We start from the raw sequence: 12,636 nt of genomic DNA on the forward strand, positions 1-12,636 counted from the left end.
ACACTTTGATCTCAAACCCAACGTGATAGTAGAGAGGTTCGACTCAACACTCTCTACTATCACGTTGGGTTTGAGATCAAAGTGTTCTCCAACACGCTGTATCAGGTTTGCATAAATTATAAGCTGTGGTGCTACCGAGTCCTGTGGCAGAAGCCCAGGTGAATCAGTAGTAGCGTATGTGGGCAGTCTGGATGCAGTTTATCACAGTGCCATCCGTTTTGTCACTAAAGCACCTTATACTACCCACCACTGCGACTTGTATGCTCTAGTCGGCTGGCCCTCGCTACATATTCGTCGCCAGACCCACTGGCTCCAGGTCATCTACAAGGCCATGCTAGGTAAAGCTCCGCCTTATCTCAGTTCACTGGTCACGATGGCAACACCCATCCGTAGCACACGCTCCAGCAGGTGTATCTCACTGATCATCCCTAAAGCCAACACCTCATTCGGCCGCCTTTCGTTCCAGTACTCTGCTGCCTGTGACTGGAACGAATTGCAAAAATTGCTGAAGTTGGAGACTTTTATCTCCCTCACCAACTTCAAACATCAGCTATCTGAGCAGCTAACCGATCGCTGCAGCTGTACATAGTCTATAGGTAAATAGCCCACCCATTTTCACCTACCTCATCCCCACAGTTTTTAGTTATTTACTTTTCTGCTCTTTTGCACACCAATATCTCATAACCTGTATGTACATGATCATCTGATCATTTCTCACTCCAGTGTTAATCTGCAATATTGTAATTATTCGCCTACCTCATGCCTTTTGCACACATTGTATATACGACTCCCCTTTTTTTCTACTGTGTTATTGACTTGTTAATAGTTTACTCCATGTGTAACTCTGTGTTGTCTGTTCACACTGCTATGCTTTATCTTGGCCAGGTCGCAGTTGCAAATGAGAACTTGTGGGGTGGCAGGGTGGCCTAGTGGTTAGAGCGTTGGACTAGTAACCGGAAGGTTGTAAGTTCAAACCCCCGAGCTGACAAGGTACAAATCTGTCGTTCTGCCCCTGAACAGGCAGTTAACCCACTGTTCCCAGGCCGTCATTGAAAATAAGAATGTGTTCTTAACTGACTTGCCTGGTTAAATAAAGGTCAAATAAAAATAATAAAAATTGTTCTCAAATAAATAAAAAAAATGGGCCAGTCTAAAGCATCAAGCATCACGCTGTGAGTTTGGAGGGGCGTTTCAGAGATCAGCTAGTAGGATGTGAGCAGACACAATGTCGACTACTAGCTATTGCAGAGTTATCACGGAAAACAGCCCTGGAAAAGGTCATAGCAGACCAGGGGTCACAGACCCTACAAAGAGCCTAAACAAGCTGTCACTGGCCCTGTCTCAGCAGCCACGTTCTTATGTAACAGTCTGTTACTGTTGCAAAGACAACCACTCAACTGATAATTGACGCTTTAAGGAGCAGAATGTCACCTTTGCAACAACAACAAAAGCGAGGCCATATTGCGCGAGCATCACCAGTCTAGGGAGACGAGACACCCACTCCAGACTACTAAAAGTCAGGACCCCAAGCCCACCAAGTCGCCGAACCCCGCTCCCCTTCATCTGAGGAAGAAGGGGAGGTGGTGGTTGAGGACACAGCCTATATAATGGTGATTCAAGAGAAACCCACAAGTCCCCTGTGGACTACGGTGGAGTTGGATAACTGCCCAGCCGTGTTCAAGGTGCACACGGGCTTCCCGTACAGTTTGGGAGAACATGCTTTTGCTGACTGTGCTATTCTTATAACTAATAATATCCTTATGACTCATTTCTGTGTTCTATTCATGTGCTGTTCTATTAACCAATTTCTGTGTTCTATTCATGTGCTGTTCTATTAACCAATTTCTGTGTTCTATTCATGTGCTGTTCTATTAACCAATTTCTATGTTCATGCAGGTCACACAAATCACACCTATCAGTAGCTGTCGTCAGTTTCAAGGTCTCAGCTTAGAGAAGAGAAGCCTCATGAGGTATTGGTCTGTCACATGTTATGAACCAGTATTGGACTGTCACATGTTATGAACCAGTATTGGACTGTCACATGTTATGAACCAGTATTGGACTGTCACATGTTATGAACCAGTATTGGACTGTCACATGTTATGAACCAGTATTGGACTGTCACATGTTATGAACCAGTATTGGACTGTCACATGTTATGAACCAGTATTGGTCTGTCACATGTTATGAACCAGTATTGGACTGTCACATGTTATGAACCAGTATTGGTCTGTCACATGTTATGAACCAGTATTGGTCTGTCACATGTTATGAACCAGTATTGGACTGTCACATGTTATGAACCAGTATTGACTGTCACATGTTCTGAAACAGTATTGACTGTCACATGTTATGAACCAGTATTGGTCTGTCACATGTTATGAACCAGTATTGGTCAGTCACATGTTATGAACCAGTATTGGTCTGTCACATGTTATGAACCAGTATTGGTCTGTCACATGTTATGAACCAGTATTGGTCTGTCACATGTTATGAACCAGTATTGGTCTGTCACATGTTATGAACCAGTATTGGTCTGTCACATGTTATGAAACAGTATTGGTCTGTCACATGTTATGAACCAGTATTGGTCTGTCACATGTTATGAACCAGTATTGGTCTGTCACATGTTATGAAACAGTATTGGTCTGTCACATGTTATGAACCAGTATTGGTCTGTCACATGTTATGAACCAGTATTGGTCTGTCACATGTTATGAACCAGTATTGGTCTGTCACATGTTATGAAACAGTATTGGTCTGTCACATGTTATGAACCAGTATTGGTCTGTCACATGTTATGAACCAGTATTGGTCTGTCACATGTTATGAACCAGTATTGGTCTGTCACATGTTATGAACCAGTATTGGTCTGTCACATGATATGAACCAGTATTGGTCTGTCACATGTTATGAACCAGTATTGGTCTGTCACATGTTATGAACCAGTATTGGTCTGTCACATGTTATGAACCAGTATTGGACTGTCACATGTTATGAACCAGTATTGGTCTGTCACATGTTATGAACCAGTATTGGACTGTCACATGTTATGAACCAGTATTGGTCTGTCACATGTTATGAACCAGTATTGGTCTGTCACATGTTATGAACCAGTATTGGACTGTCACATGTTATGAAACAGTATTGGACTGTCACATGTTCTGAAACAGTATTGGTCTGTCACATGAACCAGTATTGGTCTGTCACATGTTATGAACCAGTACTGGTCTGTCACATGTTATGAACCAGTATTGGACTGTCACATGTTATGAACCAGTATTGACTGTCACATGTTCTGAAACAGTATTGGTCTGTCACATGATATGAACCAGTATTGGTCTGTCACATGTTATGAACCAGTATTGGTCTGTCACATGATATGAACCAGTATTGGTCTGTCACATGTTATGAACCAGTATTGGTCTGTCACATGTTATGAACCAGTATTGGTCTGTCACATGTTATGAAACAGTATTGGTCTGTCACATGTTATGAACCAGTATTGGTCAGTCACATGTTATGAACCAGTATTGGTCTGTCACATGTTATGAACCAGTATTGGTCTGTCACATGTTCTGAAACAGTATTGGTCTGTCACATGTTATGAACCAGTATTGGTCTGTCACATGTTATGAACCAGTATTGGACTGTCACATGTTATGAACCAGTATTGGTCTGTCACATGTTATGAACCAGTATTGGTCTGTCACATGTTATGAACCAGTATTGGTCTGTCACATGTTCTGAACCAGTATTGGTCTGTCACATGTTATGAACCAGTATTGGTCTGTCACATGTTATGAACCAGTATTGGTCAGTCACATGTTATGAACCAGTATTGGTCAGTCACATGTTATGAACCAGTATTGGTCAGTCACATAAATAGAACAAACCAGTAATGATTAGTTGATGACGCTAAATCATGCAAATATAACTTGTCTGTGTACAGCTGTATATCAGAGAACTGTTGGGACTGTCCTGGCAGAGTTTTCTGACAGACATGTGCACTATGCTGCATAGAGTTGGTTGGAACCTTTCCAGTGAGCTGAGAAATGAACAATGATTCATTTAAGATTGACTTTGAGTGTCCCTGTGTAACAATGTCCACAACATGACCTAAAAGCCAAAGCACCCCAGTTGAAGCTAGGGCACTCGGCTATAGTGCTGAAGTCATACACAGGAGAGCAGAGCGTCAACGTCCAGTACAAAGGTACACGACTGAAGATGTCAGTGGATTGATGACAGGGTCCCAATCTGCTGTGAAGAGGTGGATGGCAGTGTTACAACTGGACTGGTGAGGGATGTTCAAAACAATCACGAAGGTCTCAGAGACCTACGCTATGGGTCCACTACGCTAAACAGGCACGCAGATGTATTCCAAGATCAACTTGGAAAACTAAAAGAGACTGAAGTGCGAATTCCGGTGGACCCATCCGTTCCCGCCACGCTTCTGCAAAGCCTGCCAAGTGCCGTTCGCACTAGAAACAGAAGGTCGAGGCAGAGCTAGACAGGCTCCAGACCACTGGAATACTGGAACCAATCACCTACTCTGAGTGTCCTGCCCGCATTGTCCCAGTAGTGAAGCCTGGTTGAAATATCAGGATTTGTGGAGATTACAAGCTAACTGCCAATTACAGGAGGTTGGTGGCACCTTAATTGTGAAGGACAGGCTCGTGGTAATGGTTGGAGTGGAATAAGTGGAATGGCATCAAATACATCAAACACAGGGTAATATGGTGCCATTCCATTAGCTCCGTTCCAGCCATTATTATGAGCTGTCCTCCCCTCAGCAGCCTCCACTACTGCCAATGTAGCATACAGACTGGATCAGTACCCATTGCAATGGATAGAGGAGCTATTCGCAAAGGCATACCACTAGTTGGTGCTGGCTGAAGAATCACGCAAAGTGGTTATGATAAACACCCACAAGGGGCTGTGTCAGTACACAACCACCCGTTTGGAGTTTCCTCTGCCTTTGCGATCTTTCAAAGAACAATGGAGAATCTGTTAGTGGGCACCCTACTGTACATATGGATGATATGTTTATCACCGGTGTCACTGAGGAAGACCATCTAAAAAAACATGAAACAGTGCTGTCAAGACTGGAGAGCGCAAGGCTTCGCTTTAAGAAATGGGGCCACAAATGTTGCCATTCTTTCGGATGGGGCCACAGTGTCTCCCTCCCCTCCTGACTCAGCCTCCAGTATTTATGCTGCAGTAGTTTATGTGTCATGGGGCTAGGGTCAGTTATTTATATCTAGAGTACTTCTGTCCTATCCGGTGTCCTGTGTGAATTTAAGTATACTCTCTAATTCTCTCTTTCTCTCTTTCTTTCTCTCTCTCGGAGAACCTGAGCCCTAGGACCATGCCTCAGGACTACCTGGCATGATGACTCCTTGCTGTCCCCAGTCCACCTGGCCGTGCTGCTGCTCCAGTTTCAACTGTTCTGCCTGCGGCTATGGAATCCTGACCTGTTCACCGGACGTTCTACCTGTCCCAGACCTATTATTTTACCCTGCTGGTCATTTATGAACATTTGAACATCTTGGCCATGTTCTATTATAATCTCCACCAGGCACAGCCATAAGACGACTGGCCACCCCTCATAGCCTGGTTCTTCTCTAGGTTTCTTCCTAGGTTTTGGCCTTTCTAGGGAGCCAACGTGCTTCTACACCTGTATTGCTTGCTGTTTGGGGTTTTAGGCTGGGTTTCTGTACAGCACTTTGAGATATCAGCTGATGTACGAAGGGCTATATAAATAAATTTGATTTGATTTTGATTTGATTTGAAGAAATCCAAGTGTGTTTTCCTGGCCCCCGAAGTGGAGTACTTGGGGGCACAGCCAACAAGCTTCAGCCATTAGACAAGAAAGTGAGAGCAATCAAAGAGGCCACAGAACGCAAGGATGTTTGGGAGCTACGAGTCTACCTTGGGGTGTTAAACTACTATGGTCGCTTTCACACCCCAGGAAACAGATTCCCAGAAATCCAAGGACTTGCTGTCCTCTTCAGCACTACTTGTGCATTACAACATTTCACCAGTATCCGTAGGGATGCCACTTCACCATCCAAACGGACCATAAGCCCCTGTTAGGACTCCTGGGTGAGCTGAAGACCATACACCCATCCCCCTCCAGGCGACTGCAAAGATGGGCCCTCATGTTAGCGCAATACCAATATGAGTTGATGTACAGACCCGGGCCCCTCCATCGCTAACGCTAATGGCCTCAGCAGGCTGCCACTGCCAGACATTCCCAAAGACCCCAAAAGTCCCCGTGAATTGTTGTGCTCGCTGAAACAGAGCCAAACAGCTCCATTAGCAACTGAAGAAATGAACTGTGAGACCCTATTCTCTCCAAAGTTCAACAAGCTTTCTCTACCCTTAACCTTGTTCTGAACACCTCCAAAACAAAGATCATGTGGTTTGGAAAGAAGAAGGCTCCTCTTCCCACAGGTGTGATTACTACCTCTGAGTGTTTAGAGCTTGAGGTCGTCACCTCATACAAGTACTTGGGAGTATGGCTAGACGGTGCACTGTCCTTCTCTCAGCACATATCAAAGCTGCAGGCTGAAGTTCAATCTAGACTTGATTTCCTATATCGTAATCGCTCCTCTTTCACCCCAGCTTCCAAACTAACCCTGTTTCAGATGACCATCCTACCCATGCTAGATTACAGAGACATCATTTATAGATCGGCAGGTAAGGGTGCTCTCGAGCAGCTAGATGTTCTTTACCATTCGGCCATCAGATTTGCCATCAATGCTCCTTATAGGACACATCACTGCACTCCTCTGTACCCGTCACAAGACCCACTGGTTGATGCTTATTTATAAAACCTTCTTAGGCCTCACTCCCCCCTATCTGAGATATCTACTGCAGCCCTCATCCTCCACATACAACACCCATTCTGCCAGTCACATTCTGTTAAAGGTCCCCAAAGCACACACATCCCTGGGTCACTCCTCTTTTCAGTTCGCCGCAGCTAGCGACGAACGAGCTGCAACAAAAACTCAAACTGGACAGTTTTATCTCAATCTCTTCATTCAAAGATTCAATCATGGATACTCTTACAGACAGTTGTGGCTGCTTTGTGTGATGTATTGTTGTCTCTACCTTCTTCACCTTTGTGCTGTTATCGTCAATGAACTAATCACTTCCAAGGCAGTTATAGTCAATGAACTAATCACTGATCATAATCCTGATGTGATTGGCCTGACTAAAACATGGCTTAAGTCTGATGAATTTACTGTGTTAAATGAGGCCTCACCTCCTGGTTACACTAGTGACCATATGCCCTGCGCATCCCGCAAAGGCGGAGGTGTTGCTAACATTCACTATAGCAGATAAAAAAGAAAAAAAAGAAAAGAGCTTCTAGTCATGAAATCTATGCAGCCTACTCAATCACTTTTTATAGCTACTGTTTACAGGCCTCCTGGGCCATATACAGCATTCCTCACTGAGTTCCCTGAGTCCACATTCCCAATCCAAAAGGCTTTCGTAGCCATCATCGACTCAGTGGGTTTTGTCCAACATGTCTCCGGACCTACTCACTGCCACAGTCATACTCTGGACCTAGTTTTGTCCCGTGGAATAAATGTTGTGAATCTTAATTAGATTACTAAAATCAGTTAACCACCTAACTGAGGAACTCAATTTAACCTTGCGTAATACCCTAGATGCAGTCGCACCCATAAAAACAAAAAACATTTGTCATAAGAAACTAGCTCCCTGGTACACAGAAAATACCCGAGCTCTGAAGCAAGCTTCCAGAAAATACCCGAGCCCTGAAGCAAGCTTCCAGAAAATACCCGAGCCCTGAAGCAAGCTTCCAGAAAATACCCGAGCCCTGAAGCAAGCTTCCAGAAAATTGGAACGGAAATGGCGCTACACTAAACTGGAAGTCTTCCGACTAGACAGTACAGTGCAGTATTGAAGAGCCCTCACTGCTGCTCGATCATCCTATTTTTCAAACTTAATTGAGGAAAATAAGAACAATACAACATTTATTTTTGATACTGTCGCAAAGCTAACTAAAAAGAAGCATCAGCCAAGAGAGGATGGCTTTCACTTCAGCAGTGATATATTCATGAACTTCTTTGAGGAAAAGATCATGATCATTAGAAAGCAAATTACGGACTCTTTAAATCTGCGTATTCCTCCACAGTTCAGTTGTTTTGAGTCTGCACAACTCTGCCAGGACCTAGGATCAAGAGAGACGCTCAAGTGTTTTAGTATTATATCTTTTGACACATTGATGAAAATAATCATGGCCTCTAAACCTTCAAGCTGCATACTGGACCCTATTCCAACTAAACTACTGAAAGAGCTGCTTCCTGTGCTTGGCCCTCCTATGTTGAACATAATAAACGTCTCTCTATCCACCGGATGTGTACCAAACTCACTAAAAGTGGCAGTAATAAAGCCTCTCTTGAAAAAGCCAAACCTTGACCCAGAAAATATAAAAAATGATAGGCCTATATCGAAACTCCCATTCCTCTGAAAAATCTTTTAAAAAGCTATTTGGCAGCAACTCACTGCCTTCCTGAAGACAAATGTATACAAAACACTTCAGTCTGGCATTAGACCCCATCATAGCACTGAGACTGCACTTGTGAAGGTGGTAAATTACCTTTTAATGGCGTCAGACCGAAGCTGCATTGATTGCTGTTTGGTGTTTTAGGCTGGGTTTCTGTACAGCACTTTGTGACATCAGCTGATGTAAGAAGAGCTTTATAAATACATTTGATTGATTGATTGCTGTTGACTGTGCCAAATAATGTTTGTACCATGTTGTGTTGCTACCATGTTGTGTTGCTGCCATGTTGTTGTTATGTTGTGTTGCTGCCATGTTGTTGTTATGTTGTGTTGCTACCATGTTGTTGTTATGTTGTGTTGCTGCCATGTTGTTGTTATGTTGTGTTGCTGCCATGTTGTTGTTATGTTGTGTTGCTACCATGTTGTTGTTATGTTGTGTTGCTATCATGCTGTGTTGTCATGTGTTGCTGCCTTTCTATGCTATGTTGTTGTCTCAGGTCTCACTTTATGTAGTGTTGTCTCTCTTGTTGTGATGTGTGTTTTGTCCCATATTTATATTGTATTTATTTATTTGAATCCCCCGTCCCAGCTGGAGGCCATTTGCCTTTTGGTAGGCCATCATTGTAAATAAGAATGTGTTCTTAAGTGACTTGCCTAGTTAAATCAAAATAAAATTAAGTAAAAAGTCAGCCGCTTTGTCCAGGAGGGATGGCCGGCCCACTGTACTACAGAGGAGCCATATTCTAAAAGGAGAAACTAACTCTCAGTGGAAGACAGCATCCTGCTTTGGGGCCTTGGAGTCGTGGTTCCACCTCTACTGGAGGAACTCCACAAGTCACAGCCAGGAGTATCCAGAATGAAAGCCACAGCAAGAGCTCACATGTGGTGGCTGTGATTGGACAAAGTGGTGGAAGAGCAGGTGCAGTTATGTGCTACTTGTCAGCAGGTACAAAATGCTCCAGCTCCCATCGACCCTTGGGAGTGGCCTGGAAGACCCTGGACTCGCATTCACATTGACTGTGCAAGATCTTTCCTTTGGGAGATGTTCTTGTTGGCTGTGGATGCTCAATCCAAATGGCTTGAAGTTTTCAGAGTCCGCACTGCAAACTCAGCAACAACAATTGAGCAGCTCAGGGAAGTGTTCAGCACTCATGGTCTTCCCCATACAGTCGTATCAGACAATGCAGCTATCTTATGAGTGCGGAGTTCAAGGCCTTTCTGGAAACCAATGGTATTCGCCATATCACCTCCGCCACCTACCACCGCTCCACGAACAGCTTAGTGGAGAAGGCAGTCCAGACAATGAAAAGAGCCTTGAAAGAGGCAACAGGAGGTGCATTGAAAACCAGAGTTTCCCGATTCCTGGCAGCCTACCGCTTTACACCACAACCGGGATGTGTCCAGCTGAGATTATGTTTGGGACCTACTGGAACGGATGGCCACCAACAGGAAAAGCATTGAACACGTCAGCCTGCTGGAGGCTGATCGCCTGTCTGGGTCAGGAACTTCTCACGGAATGACAAATGGACACCAGGAATGGTGGTCACCACACAGGCCCTCTCTCATACAGAGTGGATGTTGCTGGGAAGGTGATGAGGCACCACGTGGATCACCTGCTGGTGAGGGTGGGGGGTGATCCAGCCAGCCCCAGGTCAGCCTCCCATTTGGGCTGGGACGATGATGGAGTGGCCATAGGGCAGCTCCATATACCTGTTGCCATCCCACAGGCAGCTCAATTGCCTGCTGTGAGGGACGCAAAGACAGACCTTGTCTGACGCTCAGACAAAGCCTTCAAAACCCCAGAAAGAATTGACTTATAGTTAGTTACTAGGCTGCTGCCACATTCCTACCCCAACTGGTTGTTTCCACTGTTTTTGACTGATTAGTTCAAAAAGATATCCCCTCTGGTTGATGTTTCTTTGGGCTCAGTTAAGTCTGTTTGGACTCTGGCTGGAGGGATGTGGTAACCTGAGTGATGGGTCAGTTCTAGATGGAGCTGATGTTTCTTTGGGCTCAGTTAAGTGTGTTTGGACTCTGGCCGGAGGGATGTGGTAACCTGAGTGATGGGTCAGTTCTAGATGGAGTTAATGTTTCTTTGGACTCAGTTAAGTCTGTTTGGACTCTGGCCGGAGGGATGTGGTAACCTGAGTGATGGGTCAGTTCTAGATGGAGCTGCCGATACAGCTGTAAGAGACTCAACACTAAAAACAGGAAATAAAGAAGTTCAGATTTACCTTGAGAGGGAGCACATGTGCCTAGCTTTGAGTCTGGCCAAGTTTATAATACATTCGATTGTTCTTTTGTCATCTTGTTTTAGACCTAGAAATCCTACAAGGTGAATTTGATACAAAACCATTTAGATAAACATCCTGCCGGCTGCATCCCGTTAGACAAATGGAACATCTTCTTTTCAGTTCAATTCCCTGAGAAGACAAACCAAATATTACAGCTACTGGCTAGGCCATATTTCATTTATTTGCACCATCTAGAGGTAGTTTATAAGAAGTTCAGTTTGTTGAGGGACGAGTCAGTCAATGTTGTGGAGTACTTGTCTGCATTCAGGTGATTTGAAAAACCCAAACTATCAGTAAATGTCATCCAAAGGTTTTTTGTTCTGTATTCTCTCTCTTTTTTGTTGGTGTCATGGCAACTTGCTATTTGCTTTAATGTAAAGATCTCTCTTATTCCATCCGGAGCTGTTTACCAAGTCCCTTCACCTTCCAATCAAATTCATTCGTTTGTCTTACATGAAGTGATTGTGAAGCGTAAACAATTCCACGGATGTATGACTGACATTTTAATGTGTTTTGAATCTTTTAATGCAACTTTTGATTGTTGTCAGCAGACATGCTGAACGCCTTTCTTCTGGACAGATTAGACCTCTTTCCCTCGCATTATTTATGTCACTCTTGGTGAAGTCATCTTTGACTTTTTGCCTTTTTACTCAAGATATCTGCACGACTATGGATTCCAATCCAGTGACATTTTGACAAATAAACTGACCAACTTGATACAGTCCAGCCACAGGACTGAGTTGAGGGTTTTTGAAAGGTCATCCTTGTTGGTGTTTCCTACCTTCGTTCCTAGCTTACAGGATGTATACATCTACAGTACATTCGGAAAGTATTCAGACCCCTTGACCTTTTCCACATTTTGTTACAGTATATCCTTATTTTAAAATTGATTAAATTGTTTATTTCCCCCTCATCAATCTACACATCATACTCCTTTAATGACAAAGCATAAACTATACAAAGAAAATACTGAAATATCACATTTACATAAGTATTCAGACCCTTTACTCAGTACTGTGTTGAAGCACCTTCGACAGCGATTACAGCCTCGAGTCTTCTTGGGTATGGTACAAGCTTGCCACACCTGTATTTGGGGAGTTTCTCCCATTCTCCTCTGAAGAGCATCTCAAGCTCTGCCAGGTTGAATGGGGAGCATCACTGAACAGTTATTTTCAGGTCTCTCCAGAGACATTCGATAGGGTTCACACCCAAGCTCTGGCTGGGCCACTCAAGGATATTCAGAGACTTGTCCTGAAGCCACCTGTTTCGGGTCGTTGTTCCACTCTGGAGCTGTTTTTCATCAAGGATCTCTCTGTACTTTGCTCTGTTCATTTTTCCCTCGATCCAGATTAGTCTCCCAGTCCCTGCCGCTGAAAAACATCCCCACAGCATGATGCTGCCACCACCATGCTTCACCGTAGGGATGGTGCCAGGTTTCCTCTAGACGTGAAGCTTGGCATTCAGGGTAAAGAGTTCAATCTTGGTTTCATCAGACCAGAGAATCTTGTTTCTCATGACCTGAGAGTCCTTTAGGTGCCTTTTGGTAAACTCCAAGTGGGCTGTCATGTACCTTTTACTGAGGGGAAGCTTACATCTGGCCACTCTACCATAAAGGCCTGATTGGCGGAGTGCTGCAGAGATGATTGTCTATCTGGAAGGATCTCCCATCTCCACAGAGGAACTCTGGAACTCTGTCAGAGTGACCATTCCTGGTCACCTCCCTGACCAAGGCCCTTCTCCCCCGATTGCTCAGTTTGGACGGGCGGCTCTAGGAAGAAACTTGGTGGTTCCAAACTGCTTCCGT

The sequence above is a fragment of the Oncorhynchus keta genome, chromosome 19, assembly GCF_023373465.1.
Source record: "Oncorhynchus keta strain PuntledgeMale-10-30-2019 chromosome 19, Oket_V2, whole genome shotgun sequence".
NCBI classification, from domain to species: Eukaryota; Metazoa; Chordata; class Actinopteri; order Salmoniformes; family Salmonidae; genus Oncorhynchus; species Oncorhynchus keta.